This window comes from Oncorhynchus kisutch, linkage group LG20 (genome assembly GCF_002021735.2).
Source record: "Oncorhynchus kisutch isolate 150728-3 linkage group LG20, Okis_V2, whole genome shotgun sequence".
NCBI classification, from domain to species: domain Eukaryota; kingdom Metazoa; phylum Chordata; class Actinopteri; order Salmoniformes; family Salmonidae; genus Oncorhynchus; species Oncorhynchus kisutch.
The window spans coordinates 44494797-44514033 of NC_034193.2; the positions used below are offsets into that span (position 1 = coordinate 44494797).

Genomic DNA, 19237 nt, shown 5'->3' on the forward strand with positions numbered 1-19237 from the left:
CCAGTACCAGCACCACGCATCAGGCCTACAGTGCGCCTCGCCTCTCCAGCGCTGCCGGAGCCTCTCTCCTCTCCTGCGCTGCCGGAGTCTCCTGCCTGTTCAGCACTGCCAGAGCCTTCCTCCTCTACAGCGCTGCTGGATTCTCCCGCCTGTTTAGCGCAGCCAGAGCCTTTCTCCTCTCCTGCGCTGCCGGAGTCTCCCGCCTGTTCATGCGCAGCCAGAGCCTTTCTCCTCTACTGCGCTGCTGGAGTCTACCGCCTGTTCAGCGCAGCCAGAGCCTTTCTCCTCTACTGCGCTGCCGGAGTCTCCCGCCTGTTCAGCGCAGCCAGAGCCTTTCTCCTCTCCTGCGCTGCCGGAGTCTCCCGCCTGTTCAGCGCAGCCAGCCTGCATGGAGCAGCCAGAGCTGCCAGCCTGCATGGAGCAGCCAGAGCTGTCAGTCTGCATGGAGCAGCCCGAGCTGCCAGTCTGCAAGGAGCTGCCAGTCTGCAAGGAGCTGCCAGTCTGCACGGAGCTGTCAGTCTGCACGGAGCTGTCAGTCTGCAAGGAGCTGTCAGTCTGCAAGGAGCTGCCAGTCTGTAAGGAGCTGCCAGTCTGCAAGGAGCTGCCAGTCTGCACGGAGCCGCCAGAGCTGCCAGAGCTGTCAGCCTACATGGAGCAGCCAGAGCCGCCAGTCAGCATGGAGCAGCCAGAGCCGCCAGTCAGCATGGAGCAGCCAGATCTTTCAGTCTGCCAGGATCCGCCAGTCAGCCAGACTCTTCCAGATCTGCCAGTCAGCCAGACTCTTCCAGATCTGCCAGTCAGCCAGACTCTTCCAGATCCGCCAGTCAGCCAGACTCTTCCAGATCTGCCAGTCAGCCAGACTCTTCCAGATCTGCCAGTCAGACAGACTCTTCCAGATCCGCCAGTCGGCCAGGATCCGCCAGTCGGCCAGGATCCGCCAGTCGGCCAGGATCCGCCAGATCCGCCAGTCAGCCAGGATCTGCTGAAACCACCAGCCAGCCAGGATCTGGTAGATCTACCTACCTGCCTGAGCTTCCTCTCACTCCCGAGCTTCCTCTCACTCCCGAGCTTCCTCTCACTCCCGAGCTTCCTCTCACTCCCGAGCTTCCTCTCACTCCCGAGCTTCCTCTCACTCCCGAGCTTCCCCTCAGTCCCGAGCTTTCTCTCACTCCCGAGCTTCCCCTCAGTCCCGAGCTGCCTCAGTCCCGAGCTGTCCTTCAGTCCAGTGGGGTTCTGGGTGAGGACTACTAGGCCATGGTCGGCGACGAGGGTGGACTATCCAGGGACGCGAGGAGAGGGGACTAAGACATTGACTGAGTGGGTTCCACGTCCCACCCGGACCCTCCCTATTGTTTTGAGGTGCGTTCGGGAGTCCGCACCTTAGGGGGGGGGGGTTCTGTCACGCCCTGGTCTAAGTATTTTGTGTTTTTCTTCATGTATTGGGTCAGGCCAGGGTGTGGCATGGGGTTTTTGGATTGTGGTGTGTTTTGTTTTGGTGTGTATGTATTGGGTTTGTAGCTAGTGGGGTTATCTAGCAAAGTCTATGGCTGTCTGGAGTGGTTCTCAATCAGAGGCAGGTGTTTATCGTTGTCTCTGATTGGGAACCATATTTAGGCAGCCATATTCTTTGAGTTTGTCGTGGGTGATTGTCCTTAGTGTCCTGATGTCCTTGTTCTGTGTTAGTTTACACAAGTATAGGCTGTTTCGGTTTTCGTTACATTTATTGTTTTGTAGTGTTTGTGTTTAGTGTGTTTGTCATTAAACATGAATCGTAATCTACACGCTGCATTTTGGTCCGACTCTCCTTCACACCTAGAAAACCGTAACAATTATAGCCTATACTGGCTATAATGACTGGCACAGTGAACACACTCATAACAATGATACTGTAGTAGACAGCAAATTGACTTTAAGAATCTATAGCATGCAGGTGGGTCTGTAAAAAAACTCAAGAAGAAGAAGATCAAAATAGCTGCAAGTTGTGTTTATTGAATGAAATGGCGTGTAATAAAATGAGTTGTGAGTAGGGGGGGTTGTCTCCCTCCCTCTTCTGTTGGCTTTGAGAGTTTATTTAGAAAGTGGGTTGGGGGAGGTGGCAGCAGGGTTTTCCCAAACTCGTCTTCTGCACAGTTACTCTCATTTTTTTTTGAAGGGGAAGCAAAATAGTTTTGCCAGGGCGGCTGTGATCCGCGGGAGGAGAGCCTGTTTTTTCTTAGGCTCATCTGCAGCCACAGTACCTGAACAGGTGACAGAGAACAAGGCATGAAATCAGGGTCGTGTTCATTAGGATATAACAGTAGCAAAATATTTTGAAATGGAAAACAAAAACAAGCATTTGTTATTGGCAAGTTCAAGAAAGTTCCTCCCTGTTTTAGTCCGCTGTCTTCCATTTAGTGGCTAATGAAGAAGACAATGATAACTTAATCATAGTCTCCCGTCCTTAATTACAATACTGTGCTGAAGACAGATGCACATGTTGACTGACAGAAATGAGGACTTACTATCATTGCCAAGAGGAGACACCTTGTTCTTGTTATTTCCTCTCTTCTTCTTTCCTGACTTCATCACTTCTTTCTTCATAGCCTCTTCCTTCTCTTTCTTCTTAGTAGAGAGAGAAACAGATATGAGTCGATGCCTCACAATCAAACAGCCCAAATAACTAAACGATCTACTGGTTTTTGGCCATCTCACCTGTGTGGAGGTGATGTCCTCGAGGTCTGTGGAGAGGGCGCTGCTGATGGGCTTGGTGCTTTCAGAAAGGTAGCTAATTACCTGGGACTTTTCAGAGATGGCTGAGCTTACACTGGTCTTTTCCAAACCAGTGCTGTCATCAGCCATCTCCTCTAGGTCCTCTTCTAGGGTTTCCCTCCAAGCCAGGAGCTCCTCTGTGAGGGTGACGTCACTCCTTGAGGAAGTTGAGGAGTGTGACCTCCCACTACCACGGCTCCTCCTGGCTCCAAAATGGCATTCGAAACTCCAGTCCTCGGAATAGCCATCTATGACTTGTGTGATGGTGTCTGCCATGCACCTGATGGCTCCCTCGCTACCAGAGCGTGCGGCACGCAGTTGAGCCCGGTTGGAGTCCGAACGCAGGGACAATCTTTTAGCCGCAGTCTTCACGATGGCCTTCACTGCATCCTCCCCACTGAATTGGATGCTCTCCTCCAGGCCAAAGACGACAGAGATGTCAGCATACTTCAGGGCATGCTGGACCTCCACAAAGAGATCCTTCATCAGCCTGAAGGGGTCATTGGCCCTCCTTGTCTGGGGGGACTCTGAGGCCTCCAGTCGACACATGATGCCGTGGAGAATAAACCTCAGAGTCTGGGGGCTCATGACGGTGGCCCAGGGAGTGCTGCAAAGGAGGATGTGCTCCTTGCCTGGTAGGAGGGAGGGAATCTTCTCCAGGGGGTCCTGCCTGTTCTTGGTGGGCATCAGGGAGCTGTCACTCATCTCGGAGACCTCAGCCCCCCCCACCTCGTCTTCCAGAGTCTGGGCAGGAGCTGCCCATGCTGCCTGGGTTGAGGTGGAGGGTTTAGGGTATGAGACAGTCATGACACTTACAACCACCTCCTCTTCGTCCTTGGGTGAAGAGGAACACGGAGAGTCAGGGAACATTTCCCTGGCACCGGAATCCAAACCTAAGAAAACACACTCATATTCTGAACTGGTTCAAAGCCACATCCATGTATAACACTATGCAGTATCTAGTACATTTACTATAATGGTAATACACTGGTTATTAAATGGTTATTACTGGTCATATGGGCAAAACAGGTTATAAGTGTACCTTTCTGGATGATGAGCCTGGCCTTGTAATCGTCGTTGCAGGTACTGTTCAGGATGTCTCCCACCCTGGTGGTCAGGACCTGGCAGACGGCCCCTAGTCAAATCAAAATGTATTTAATACAGGGGTGTCAAACTCATTCCATGGAGGGCTAAGTGTCTGCGGGTTTTAGTTTTTTCCTTTCAATTAAGACCTAGACAACCAGGTTAGAGGAGTTTCTTACTAATTAGTGACCTTAATTCATCAATCAAGGGTGGAGTGAAACCCTGCAGAAACCCGGCCTTCTATAGAATGAGTTTGACATTTGATTTAAAGTAATTCTTCACACATAACATGTCTCCAAACACTGTATAGAAAAATAAGAAAAAAAGAGGAGAGAAAATGAAAATACCATTACTGACAATAAGAGAAAAGAAAGAAGGGGAATGTGCGGGTGCAAAAGACGGTAAAAACAACATAATAACTAACCTAGTGCCTCCTTGTTGTCATTGGAGAGGGAGAGGGAGCTGGAGGACTGGAGGGTAACTTTAGTGCCCTTCTTGATAGCTGGCAGGACACCTACAGAAAGAGGATCGTAGACATTAGTGGATCCTTCCACCATATATCGTTTTAGAATTCTATCAATAAATCCAGGTATTTTGGAAGTGGAGATGAATACTCACTGTAACTGGTTGTTTGAGATAGAAGAGTTTGAGGCAGTGCCAACATACCAACTACTTGGCGGCTTAGTTTTTTCACCCCTGACTTAGCCTCCCTAGACCTTCTAGCCTTGATAACCTCTGTGGCCTTCTTTTCTGCCTTTGCTATATTTGCCTCTCGGCTGGGCCTGGGGCCTTGCGGGGGCTTCGGCACAAGGTTCTGAGACAAATAACAACAGTGGGGAAATCATATCACCATAGAAACCACATTTTTCACCATAGGCATAATGGTACTGAGTGACATGTCACATAAGGGTTAACCTTAGAATTAGAATCAGAATTAAAATCAGAATTCCAATACTATTAGTTCTAACTAGTAGGTGGTCCCTGTGTCTTAATGGTGTTATTATCGCGTTGTAAACTGTTTTTCACCTTGTCGTATTACTAGATTGCAACCAAATGGACTCCGTGACAACCAGACGTTTTGCAACAGAACTAAAAGATGTTTCTTACCTTTCGAGAGCTATCCTGGAGGCAGTCTACCAGGGCAGGCAGGCTTAGTCCATCATGGCCAGCGGAATGGACATCTGCCTTTCGAGGGCTATCCTGGAGGCAGTCTAACAGGGCTGGCAGGCTTAGTCCATCATGGTCAGCGGAATGGACATCTGCCTTTCGAGGGCTATCCTGGAGGCAGTCTACCAGGGCTGGCAGGCTTAGTCCATCATGGTCAGCGGAATGGACATCTGCCTTTCGAGGGCTATCCTGGAGGCAGTCTACCAGGGCTGGCAGGCTTAGTCCATCATGGCCAGCGGAATGGACATCTGCCTTTCGAGGGCTATCCTGGAGGCAGTCTACCAGGGCTGGCAGGCTTAGTCCATCATGGTCAGTGATGTCTGTCTGGAGGACCTGCTCTCCAGCACTAGCTTGGAGGGTCCCAGCCTGGGGTATATGAACATAAGGAAATACATTTAACCTTAGCCCTCAATTAATTATGCCCACTTTTACAACTATAAATCATATCAATCTGTTTTTACAGCATATAGGTTATACTACCAAGAATATAGCCTCATTACATATCAGGAGGGATAGCCCCAGAATGAACAATTTTTTTTTTTTTATCACTTATGATACTTACTTTTAGAATATTTTTTCTCAACGGTATATGATTTCTATCCATTTTGCTTTCAGGCACCCTTCAGATTGGACCTGACATTTTTTTTAAATGAACAAATACATTTTAAAATACATTTCAAATTTTTTTTTACAACATCTTGGCCAGTTATGCTGTACTCACACAGAATGTCTTCTTTGTCCACTCAGAGTGATTTATTTGAACATGAGGATGACTGTCCTTTGCAAAGCATCAACTCAACTGAGCCAAAAGTAGAGCACTGAACATTTTCTTGAGTTCGTTTACGTCATAGGCTTCTATATTCCATCGTACATTATGACGTCAACTACAAAAGCACAGAGCGACCACTCCGGGAAATTAATGCATTGTTTCTGATCACATACGATATCTGAAAAATGTTTACAATGTAACCCAATTAATTTAGGTTCAGTGAGGTTTTATCGTATTATATGGATAAATGTTGCCCTCCGTTGGCCATAACTGATATATTATAGTCAAATAAATCAAATCATTGATGGGTTTGGTGAGGGAAGACAGATGTAGTAAGCTGATATGATCAGGGCATGCACACATATTGCCCATGAATGAATAAATGTTTTAAGCCAAATGTCTATTTGTCCAAGACAGTCATTGTTACGCCATTGCCCAAATTTCCCAATATAGCTTCATGTCACACATCTATCATAATTTATACAAACTGGATGAATGCAGGCTGTTGGTTTGTAAATGTTGTAAATAAATATGTATATAGTATGCATATTATTGTTTCATTCACTTATCTTTTTGACCTGCACTATTGGAGTTCAGATCTTAAGAATTTCACTGTACCCTACAATTACATCTGCGACCGACTAATAAACTAATCTAATCGACTGGTTCCGAAAATTACATTTTAGGTCAAGTTAGGGCCTAGAAATGTCTTGCTCGTTATTAATTTGAGCCAACGTTATTTCTGAATATTCACCTTGCCTTTGGAACCTATTTCCCTTTATAGCACTTTGCTGTTACAAAGTTTGAATGAGAGGAGGCGGCTTCTATTGTTTGTGCGGAGAGTGAGGCATGATTCCTTGTTCAACTTGATTGAATCGGGCAACTGGCTAACTACTGTAAACTGAGTTGCAGGGTGGTCGCTGGTCCAATCCTTGTTTCTAGCTAGGTAAATTGTAATGATTGTGTGCTTGCGTACTGTCCAGCTTTGGCGGTGTGCGTGCGGCCTACTACTAGCATTATTAGCAGCTAGCTAATGCTATGTAGACGAGTGTTTCCCAAACTCGGTCCTAGGGGCCTCAGGGTGTTTTGGTTTTTGCCGTAGCACTACACAGCTGTTTCAAATAAGCATCAAGCTTTGCTTGAGTCAGCTGTGTAATGTTGGGGGGGGGAAACGTGCACCCCTTGGAGTCCCAAGGACCGAAAATGGAAAACCCTGTGCTAGACGGTGATGTTTCACTAGGATTCAATTCAGAAAGTGAAATTACAAGAATTGGAATCCTCATGTAATATAACTAAGGTTAGATGGTGAGGAATTGTACATAGATTAAGATGATTGAATTGGCATTTCAATTAACCTTCTGAATTTACTGTATTGTTGATACAGCAGAGCCCCCCTCCCCCCAACTTGTCTCCAGTCTTTCCTAGCTTCAACTAACGCAAGTACCTCTTCTCTAGAATGGCAGAGAACGACGTTGACAACGAGCTGTTGGACAATGAAGAGAATGAGGAGCCTCACGTTGCCCCGGAGACCGCCACACCTGCGGGCAAGAAGGAGGTAAAGGGCTCTTAGTCTCCATCCACAGCTCCGCCTCCCCGAGACTTCCTGCTCAAACTAGAGCTGCTCCGCGCCATTGTCAACTGTGGCTTTGAACATCCCTCTGAAGGTGAGCCTCACAGGCACTTCCCACCTTCAACCAAGGACTGTTTTTGACTTTGTCCATTCTGTGTGTGTCAAATGGCACCCTATTCCTGACATAGTGTACTACTATTGAGCTTGGCCCATAGGGCTTTGTTCAAAACTAGCTCTGTGTGTGACTGGGCCCTGGTCGAAAGTAATCCACTATATATAGGGTGTCATTTGGGACTCCGACTATGAGTTATACATGTATGCCCCTTCAAGCATCACATCATACTTCAACTGGTCATCTCTGTATACCTGTTGCAAGACCCACTGGTTGATGCTTATTTGTAAAACCCTCTTAGGCCTCACTCCCCCTCCCCTATCTGAGATATCTACTGCAGCCCTCATACTCCACATACAACACCTGTTCTTCCAGTAACATTGTGTTAAAGATCCCCAAAGCGCAAACATCCCTGGGTCGCTCCTCTCTTCAGTTTTCTGCCCCTAGTGACTGTACAGTTTTATCTCAATCTCTTCATTCAAAGACTCAATCATGGACACTCCTACAAAGCACCCACAACTGTCAGTGTGATGTGTTGTCTACCCTTCTTGCCCTTTGTGCTTTTGTCTGTGCCCAATGTTTGTACAATGTTTTGTGCTGCTACCATGCTGTGTTGTCATGTGTTGATGCCTTGCTATGTTTCTTGAGTCTCTCTTTATGTAGTGATGTGTGTTTTGTCCTATATATTTTTTTTAATGTTAAATCCCAGGCCCCAATCCCCGCAGGAGGCCTCTTGGTAGGCCGTCATTGTAAATAAGAATTTGTTCTTAACTAACTTCCCTAGTTACGTTTCTGTCTTTCAGTCCAACATGAGTGCATCCCACAGGCCATCCTGGGCATGGACATCCTGTGCCAGGCCAAGTATGGAATGGGCAAGACTGCTGTGTTTGTACTGGCCACCCTGCAGCAGATTGAGCCTGTGGGCAGGTGAGTGGTTGAATAATTAAATTAATCTCTACATTGTGGAAGCAGCAACTGAATTGCTGTTACATCCTCCCTCCTTTACTAAAAATAGCTTTCGATGGAGAATCCATTGAGTGCTTTGTAGTTTAGGAATAGGCTTAATCTGTATCTGGGGATACTTGCATAAGAAAGTGTCTAATCGCCAACTTTATTTAACCTTTATTTGGACTAGGCAAGTCAGTTAAGAACACATTTTTATTTACAATGACGGCCTACCCCGGCCAATCCCTAATGACGCTGGGCCAATTGCAGTCTGAATTTGTTCTCCTTTTAATCTCACTGTTTACACTGCTGTTCTATCCTATTGGATAATCTTGTGTGCTTTTTGTTTCTCTGCTGTCCAGAGAGCTCTGTATTAAACATCCTCCCCTACCTCTCTCTCTGTCTACCAGGTGTCTGTGCTGGTGATGTGCCACACACAAGTGCTGGCCTTCCTGATCAGCAAAGAGTATGAGTGCTTCTCCAAGTACATGCCTACCGTCAAGGCAGCCGTAGTCTTCGGGGGCCTGTCCATCAAGAAGGACAAGGACGCGCTGAAGAAGAACTGCCCCCACTTTGTGGTGGGAACGCCCGACCGCATCCTGGCCCTCATCCGCAACAAGACCCTCAACCTGAAGAACGTGAAGCACTTTGTCCTGGACGAGTGTGACAAGATGCAAATTCAGACCACAGTAGGACAGGGGGGCTGATGCCAGATGCGAGTGACGGGAGCAAGGAGTAAGTTGAAAGGTCAATTGAAAATGTGTTCCAATGTACCTACTAGCATACCACTTAGAATGCACTGTCCTAATAAGTAGTAGTGGATCTTGGAACAGAATGTGATAGATGGTGTGACTTAATTAAGGATTTAGCCAAAACGTAGGAAAGTATTTACATTTTATGTAGTCCTCAGATTTCAGGCTGAGTGGGTTGAGTTTTTTTTTGGTGACGGCCATATTATTTTCCTATCGTCTCCCTCAGACATGAGGCATGATGTTCAGGACATCTTCAGGCTCACACCCCACGAGAAGCAGTGCATGATGTTCAGCGCCACCCTAAGCAAAGAGATCCGTCCTGTCTGCCGCAAGTTCATGCAGGATGTACGTTGAAGGGTTTCTTATAACCCGTGGTTATCTACATGTTCTGAAACTTAAAGTTGCAGTTTTACACACACACACACACACAGAGATGAACCCATCTCCCTAAATTGCACTTTGAAGAGGCAATCGGCAGTATAAACATTAATGAAGCATCTTCCTCGCCCCTGTTATGGAGGGATAGGTCTGGAGAAATTGAACCACTCTGAAATTCGTAGAGTTATATGCAAGGACTGACCGTCAATGATATCAGAATTATCATTTTGAGACTATGTAGTTTATTTTTGCGTTTACTTTGTTTACAAGCATTGGAATGAAACAAGCTTGTATTTTGGGTTCTGGTGGGGTACGAAAGTTGAACTAAGCTCATGGGCATTTGTTATTCTTTTAATTTGAAATGTCTAAAAATGGATGTAGAAACTGCAGATTGCCCCTTTTAATTATATATATATTTTTTAAGGGATTTTGGATATGGCTTAATTTTCATGTAGGGCCTCCCGGGTAGCGCAGTGGTTAAGGGCGCTGTACTGCAGCGCCAGCTGTGCCACCAGAGACTCTGGGTTCTCGCCCAGGCTCTGTCGCAACCGGCCGCGACCGGGAGGTCCGTGGGGCGACGCACAATTGGCCCAGCTTCGTCCGGGTTAGGGAGGGCTTGGCCAGTAGGGATATCCTTGCCTCATCGCGCACCAGCGACTCCTGTGGCTGGCCGTGCGCAGTGCACGCTAACCAAGGTTGGCAGGTGCACGGTTTTTCCTCTGACACATTGGTGCGGCTGGCTTCCGGGTTGGATGCGCCCTGTGTTAAGAAGCAGTGCGGCTTGGTTGGGTTGTGTATCGGAGGACGCATGACTTTCAACCTTCGTCTCTCCCGAGCCCGTACGGGAGCTGTAGCGATGAGACAAGATAGTAGCTACTAAAACAATTGGATACCATGAAAAAGGGGTAAAAATGTTTACTAAAATAAAATAAAATATTCATGTAAAAAGTTCCAGTCTAGCCCCTCTGAGCTTTGCCTGCTCGTGACTGTCTGTCTCACAAGTGGCCAGAGTTGACCCTCTCTTAACCTGGGTCTGGGGCTCTGGACATTTTCGGGAGGAACAGTCCTGGCATTAAAGCTATAATGAAAAATAAAGTTCCATCCTGCTCTAGTACTAGTAATTAATGTTCACAATCACATTTGTAGTTCTTCATTCACCAACACAGAATGTGGTTTACTCCTGTTTTTCTACGAATTTCAGAGTGGTTCAGGTTTATAAAACTGTCCCAAAGAGTGACACTTTCCCCATGTTCTATTCATTAGGGCACACTAGCAAAATGTTTAGCACTGGAAGTCCTGGTAGTCCCTCCCTGTGTTCTGTTTGGTTCTTAATGAATATCTCCTGTAGCCCATGGAGGTGTTTGTGGACGATGAGACCAAGCTGACGCTGCACGGCCTGCAGCAGTACTACTGCAAGCTGAAGGATAGCGAGAAGAACCGCAAGCTCTTTGAACCTGCTCGACGTGCTCGAGTTCAACCAGGTACGGACAGAGGTCTTTTCAGAGAATTGAATGCTAAAATGTAATTTATTTTAGTTTTAATCTGAGTGAGTTGAATGTATTTTGTCCATGGATTTGAAAGTCACTTGTTTTAAATACAATTTTACTCATTCAAGTGAACTAAGTCTATGCACCGACAAAGTTTCTGCCTGTGAGTTTTATGCCCTGTGTTTTTCGTATTGAGTGTACATTTATTTGACCAGGGTAAAGCCAGGGTGCCATATCAGATGCAGCATGGGTTTTGTGCCCCATGTTTGTCTTCGGTGTCTCACTGCCATTTTCTCCTCTGTCTGAAGGTGGTGATCTTTGAAGTCTGTGCAGCGCTGTGTGGCTCTGTCTCAGCTGCTGGTTCAAAAGGAGGAGAGGAATGAGGAGTTGCACAATCAAATTGAGAATCTCATTTACTTGCACATTTTCTATAACAGTCATGTAGCAGAAGCTGTTATCCAGAGGGAAGCAGGATGTATAATGCCTGTTCTACTTATTCTAAATCTATGGGTGCCCCCCTTCCTCCCCCAGGCTTTCCCGGTACCAGCATTTCAAGGACTTCCAAAGGCGGATCCTGGTGGCCACCAACCTCCACCAGCCTCAAGTTAAGGGCAACCAGTGAACAAACACCATTGTAAATAATTGTTTATTTATTTTCCCTTTTGTACATCATTACAACACTGCAATATAGACATATGACATCTGAAATGTATATTATTTTGGAACTGTAATGTGTAATGTTTACAGTAATGTTTACTGTAAATATTTTATTGTTTATTTCACTTTTGTTTATTGTCGATTTCACTTGCTTTGGCAATGTACACATGTTTCCCCATGCCAATAAAGCCCCTTAAATGAAATGGAGAGAGTGCAAGAGAGGGAGACAGACAAGAGATTCCGAGAGAAATAAATTGGCAGGCATGGCCATTAACAACTGTCAATCTACAGTACAGCTAGTGTACTGCTTAAGGGGCTATCACTCATTCAAGAGTGCGCATGCGCAGGAAGTCTGGTAGTTGATGGACCTTGCCTTGTGTAATGGCGACCTTTGATGGTGTTCATACGATATAGTAAACTTTGTTAAACTGGAACCTTGTCGTTGTGTCATTTCGACTTAACATTGGTAGCAGAAGATGGCTAATAACTACAATGTGCCACAAGCTTTGACAGTGTTACTAGAAATATTTTGGTTGCAATGACGGACTACATCATTGATTTCGAACAGAGGTACAATAGGATGCGCAAGTACGACATGGTTCTCCCGGATGCAGTGTGTGAGGATTGAAAATTTGCTTGGCCCATAATGAGGGTGTCTGTATGTTAAAAGCAACATTTTGCAACATATGGTGTGACTAGCAGAAAGGCTGTGGCTGGCCTTGAGGTATAGGCAGCTATCATGAGTTGTGGGAGACACGTACAGAACGTAGGCAGTTAAACAGACTGTCTTTTGTTAGAACTCAAACTTAGCAATAACAGGAACCAGATAACGGTATCTAGGTTATGAGCGCATAGATATTCTACACAGCAACCGTTACATCTATCAACTGGAGCGCCCGGGGGCTGGGACCAGCTCGTGCGCCAACAATCAACGATAGGCTGAGTGAGTTTAAACCATGCCCAGTCTCTACTCTGTGACAGGCCGGAGGAACAGAAGCAGGAACTACTTCTGTCAGAGTATATCATAATATCTTTGTCAGGAACAAGTCAGTTCTCTGTTTGCCCTGCGAGGTGTGACAGAGAGCCCGTATATAAGAAAATTGCATTTACCACTTATTGCTTAGCTAATAAAAAATACATAGCATACAATCGGTGACTCAGTGTCATACTTATCTTGATACCAGATTCGATTGACGCAACCCTAACAAGTGATAGCTTTCAAGTTGCTAGATACTGCCTGTCTAGATGGTAGGGAGAAACAGTTGGCTTTGACTGCTTGTACTGTGTTGACTTTTGCATCTATGAAGTCGGCACTAAAAATAATATTTGGTGAAAAGACGTCTGTCGCGCCAATAACAGATGGAATGCAAGTGAGTGACGCAGCATATTACACCGAGCAGCAGAGGAAAGGCGCCAACAAGTCACGTTCTCAAGACAACCAGAAGAGGGCGCCATTTCCCGGCACAAATCCACTGGACAAATATGGAAGGAGATCAAAATGTGCTATTTGTCAAAGCACTTACCATTGGGTTAAAGACTGTCCTCATAAAAATGAACAAGTTAAACTAACAGAGAAAAATGCAAACACAGAGAGAGCAGTGTAACATTACACTGTTTTCAAATGAATCTGCTTCTTATAGTTGAATCCTTAGGATCTGCTGTGATTGATACTGCATGCACACGGACAGTGTGTGGTGAAAAATGGCTTGATACCTATGTCAGTGAACTGAATATGAAGGAAGTACAAAATATGATTGACACACCAAGCATCAGAGCTTTCAAATTTGGAGATGGGAGAATTGTCCATTCTACCAAGAGAGTTAAGATACCAGCAAAAATTGGTCAGACTAAGCGTCACATTGAAACACAGGGGGTCCCTACAGATATCCCCTTACTATTAAGTAAAGCTTCCCTCAAGAAGGCAGGGGCTGTACTAGACATAAAAAAATGACAAGGCAGTGATGTTTAAACAACCAATGACTCTTGAACTTACTACCTCAGGCTTCTATTGTGTAAACATTTTGGACAAAGACATCACACAGAGTCCATGCAAAAATGAGATTCTGACTGACACGGAGCACATGGAGATTCTGACAGTCACAGAGAAAATGAACACAAAAGAAAAACACAAAGTATTGTTAAAGCTTCACAAACAGTTTGGACATGCTACAGTTGACATACTTCAGAAGTTACTCAGGAGTGCAGGGAATAATGATGATGAGAGTATTTCCATTCTACAGCAGATAGTTAACAGTTGTGAGACATGTCAACCACTTCACACGCTTCAGTGCTGGAAGCATTGTGAATACAAAGAAACACTGTGAAATCATCAGGCACTTCATTCATTCCTGGATATGTGTGCATGGCCCGCCCCAGAAATTGTACAGTGACAATGGGGGAGAATTCAATAATAATGAAATAAGAGAAATGGCAGAGAACTTCAACATGGAAGTAAAGACAACTGCTGCATATAGTCCATGGAGCAATGGACTTCTGGAGAGACACAATCAAACACTCACAGACATCATGCTGAAAGTGAAGCAAGACAATGGATGTGACTGGAACACAGCCCTAGATTGGGCTTTTATGGCAAAAAACTCAATGCACAATGTTCATGGTTACCGCCCGTATCAAGTAGTGTTCGGGCAGAACCCTAATCTTCCCTCAGTACTGGTTGACCAGCCACCAGCACTAGAAGGGACCAGTGTGAGTGCATGGGTGGGACAGCACCTTTCAGCACTACATGCAGCGAGAAAAGCATTCACTGAAGCAGAGTCCTCAGAAAGAATTCGCAGGGCTCTGCGGAAACAGCTTCGACCCACCGATGAGAAGTACGAGACTGGAAACAGAGTGTACTACAAATGAGTTGACTGTCAAGAGTGGAAAGGACCGGGAGTAGTCATTGGCCAAGATGGTGTGGTGATATTTATGAGACACGGAGGCATCGTTGTCAGGGTGCATCACTCAAGATTGCGGAAAGTAAATTATCAACAAGAAAGAGGGGCTGTTGCTGAGAATCAGTCTCCTAATGAAAATGACAAAAAGGACACAGTAACAGACACAAACCTACCAGATGTCGCATCCAATGATATGGACACTGAAACTGAGACAGGAAATGAAGCAGAGACCTTCAACCATGCCACAGAGTATACTGTTGAGCGTTCAAATGAGGAAAACATTCAACAGCCACATGTGTTAAGAGAACATGGTTGTTCCAATCTGAAAACTGGACAAACTGTTAAATACATGGACAGAGAAAGTGGTATTCCACATACAGCAACCATCATTGGACGAGCAGGAAAAGCCAAAGGAAAACACCAGAACTGGTACAACTTGCAGTACTCTGAACCAGCTACACTTTCTGGTATAGCAGGGTCAGCTGACCTGTCACTTGTAGATAATCTCAGGATTGAACCAGTGGAAAATCGAGAATAACAGAATGACATTCAAAATGATGATGTACTTGAAACAAAGGACGTGTCATTTGACTCCGCTAAGCCAGATGAGGTCAGTAAGTGGAGAAAAAAATTGAGTGTTTGAGGAAGTCAAAGACATTGGTCAAAAATGTGTCTCAACAAGGTGGGTGTGTACCCTTAAAGAATCCTTAACTGGAATAGTGCCTAAAGCACGTCTAGTGGCTAGAGGTTTTGAGGAGCTGGCTGCTAAAGAACTCCCAAAAGACTCACCAACATGCGCCTCAGAGTCACTCAGATTGCTGATGTCAGTGATCTGCCAGAAAAAATGGAAACTTAATTCCATAGACATCAAATCTGCATTTTTGCAGGGAACAGAGCTGTCAAGGGACATTCACATCCGACCTCCGCCCAAAGCTAAAAGCAAAGGAACACTGTGGAAACTAAAAAAGTGTGTGTATGGACTGGCAGATGCATCACTCTACTGGTACAACAAAGTCAAGGTAACAATGCTGAATACAGGTGGAAAAATATCACAAGTGGATCCTGCAGTCTTCTATTGGCTTGATCAAGACTGCAATGTGACTGGAGTACTTGCCTGTCATGTTGATGACTTTATCTGGGGTGGCTCACAGACATTTGCTACAACTGTGATTCCAAACCTCAAAGCTGTTTTCCAGGTCGGCCGTGAAGAGCATGATAATTTCTGTTATGTTGGCATAGAGTTTATGACAGTTGATGGAACAATACTGATGCAACAGGAGAGCTATATGTAACAGTATAACTTTAGACCGTCCCCTCGCCCATACCCGGGCGCGAACCAGGGACCCTCTGCACACATCAACAACAGTCACCACGAAGCATCGTTACCCATCGCTCCACAAAAGCCGTGGCTCTTGCAGAGCAAGGGGAACCACTACTTCAAGGTCTCGAAGCAAGTGACGTCACCGATTGAAACGCTATTTAGCGCGCACCGCTAACTAAGCTAGCCGTTTCACATCCGTTACATACAGTGCCTTGCGAAAGTATTCGGCCCCCTTGAACTTTGCGACCTTTTGCCACATTTCAGGCTTCAAACATAAAGATGTAAAACTGTATTTTTTTGTGAAGAATCAACAACAAGTGGGACACAATCATGAAGTGGAACGACATTTATTGGATATTTCAAACTTTTTTAACAAATCAAAAACTGCAAAATTATTCAGCCCCTTTACTTTCAGTGCAGCAAACTCTCTCCAGAAGTTCAGTGAGGATCTCTGAATGATCCAATGTTGACCTAAATTACTAATGATGATAAATACAATCCACCTGTGTGTAATCAAGTCTCCGTATAAATGCACCTGCACTGTGATAGTCTCAGAGGTCCGTTCAAAGCGCAGAGAGCATCATGAAGAACAAGGAACACACCAGGCAGATCCGAGATACTGTTGTGAAGAAGTTTTAAAGCCGGATTTGGATACAAAAAGATTTCCCAAGCTTTAAACATCCCAAGGAGCACTGTGCAAGCGATAATATTGAAATGGAAGGAGTATCCGACCACTGCAAATCTACCAAGACCTGGCCGTCCCTCTAAACTTTCAGCTCATACAAGGAGAAGACTGATCAGAGATGCAGCCAAGAGGCCCATGATCACTCTGGATGAACTGCAGAGATCTACAGCTGAGGTGGGAGACTCTGTCCATAGGACAACAATCAGTCGTATATTGCACAAATCTGGCCTTTATGGAAGAGTGGCAAGAAGAAAGCCATTTCTTAAAGATATCCATAAAAAGTGTTGTTTAAAGTTTGCCACAAGCCACCTGGGAGACACACCAAACATGTGGAAGAAGGTGCTCTGGTCAGATGAAACCAAAATTGAACTTTTTGGCAACAATGCAAAACGTTATGTTTGGCGTAAAAGCAACACAGCTCATCACCCTGAACACACCATCCCCACTGTCAAACATGGTGGTGGCAGCATCATGGTTTGGGCCTGCTTTTCTTCAGCAGGGACAGGGAAGATGGTTAAAATTGATGGGAAGATGGATGGAGCCAAATACAGGACCATTCTGGAAGAAAACCTGATGGAGTCTGCAAAAGACCTGAGACTGGGACGGAGATTTGTCTTCCAACAAGACAATGATCCAAAACATAAAGCAAATTCCACAATGGAATGGTTCAAAAATAAACATATCCAGGTGTTAGAATGGCCAAGTCAAAGTCCAGACCTGAATCCAATCGAGAATCTGTGGAAAGAACTGAAAACTGCTGTTCATAAATGCTCTCCATCCAACCTCACTGAGCTCGAGCTGTTTTGCAAGGAGGAATGGGAAAAAAATTCAGTCTCTCGATGTGCAAAACTGATAGAGACATTCCCAAAGCGACTTACAGCTGTAATCGCAGCAAAAGGTGGCGCTACAAAGTATTAACTTAAGGGGGCTGAATAATTTTGCACGCCCAATTTTTCAGTTTTTGATTTGTTAAAAAAGTTTGAAATATCCAATAAATGTCATTCCACTTCATGATTGTGTCCCACTTGTTGTTGATTCTTCACAAAAAATACAGTTTTATATCTTTATGTTTGAAGCCTGAAATGTGGCAAAAGGTCGCAAAGTTCAAGGGGGCCAAATACTTTCGCAAGGCACTGTATATCAAGAATCTACAATTCTTCAAGAGCCGTACAAAGGAATTCCCCTCTATGTGGACTTGAAGCTGATCAATTGAGGTCAAAGATAGGACAAATGGGTTGCTAGACAGAGTAGACCTGATCTAATGTTCGATGTTTGCAACTTGGCATCTAACACAAAACACGCCACTGTACAAACCATTCATGAGACAAACAAAGTTGTTCGTAGAACTGAATTCACAACAAGTGACGGACCTTGCCTTGAGTGTAATGGCGACCTTTGATGGTGTTCATATGATATGTCAAAGGGGGAGGAGTTGCAGTCTACTGCAGAGATAGCCTGCAAAGTAATGTCATACTTTCCAGGTCCATACCCAAACAGTTCGAACTACTAATTTTAAAAATGACTCTCTCCAGAAATAAGTCTCTCACTGTTGCCGCCTGCTAACGACCCTCAGCTCCCAGCTGTGCCCTGGACAACATTTGTGAATTGATCGCCCCCCATCTAGCTTCAGAGTTTGTTCTGTTAGGTGACCTAAACTGGGATATGCTTATTAACAACCCAGCAGTCCTACAATCTAAGCTAGATGCCCTCAATCTCACACAAATCATCAAGGAACCCACCAGGTACAACCCTAAATCTGTAAACAAGGGCACCCTCATAGACGTTATCCTGACCAACTGGCCCTCCAAATACACCTCCGCTGTCTTCAACCAGGATCTCAGCGATCAATGCCTCGTTGCCTGTATCCGCTACGGGTCCGCAGTCAAACGACCACCCCTCATCACTGTCAAACGCTCCCTAAAACACTTCTGCGAGCAGGCCTTTCTAATCGACCTGGCCCGGGTATCCTGGAAGGATATTGACCTCATCCCGTCAGTTGAGGATGCCTGGTCATTCTTTAAAAGTAACTTCCTCACCATCTTAGATAAGCATGCTCCGTTCAAAAAATGCAGAACTAAGAACAGATATAGCCCTTGGTTCACTCCAGACCTGACTGCCCTTGACCAGCACAAAAACATCCTGTGGCGGACTGCAATAGCATCGAATAGTCCCCGCGATATGCAACTGTTCAGGGAAGTCAGGAACCAATACACGCAATCAGTCAGGAAATCAAAGGCCAGCTTTTTCAAGCAGAAATTTGCATCCTGTAGCTCTAACTCCAAAAAGTTCTGGGACACTGTAAAGTCCATGGAGAACAAGAGCACCTCCTTCCAGCTGCCCACTGCACTGAGGCTAGGTAACACGGTCACCACCGATAAATCCATGATAATCGAAAACTTCAACAAGCATTTCTCAACAGCTAGCCATGCCTTCCTCCTGGCTACTCCAACCGCGGCCAACAGCTCCCCCCCCCCCAGCAGCTACTCGCCCAAGCATCCCCAGCGTCTCCTTTACCCAAATCCAGATAGCAGATGTTCTGAAAGAGCTGCAAAACCTGGACCTGTACAAATCAGCTGGGCTTGACAATCTGGACCCTCTATTTCTGAACCTATCCGCCGCCATTGTCGCAACCCCTATTACCAGCCTATTCAACCTCTCTTTCATAT

The 19237-nt window shown here is 45.4% G+C and overlaps 1 pseudogene; it reads left to right on the plus strand.

Moving 5' to 3' along the window:
• Nucleotides 1–6460: 6460 nt before the first annotated feature.
• On the plus strand, nt 6461–11783 carry LOC109888387 (ATP-dependent RNA helicase DDX39A-like; annotated as a pseudogene).
• Nucleotides 11784–19237: the final 7454 nt, after the last annotated feature.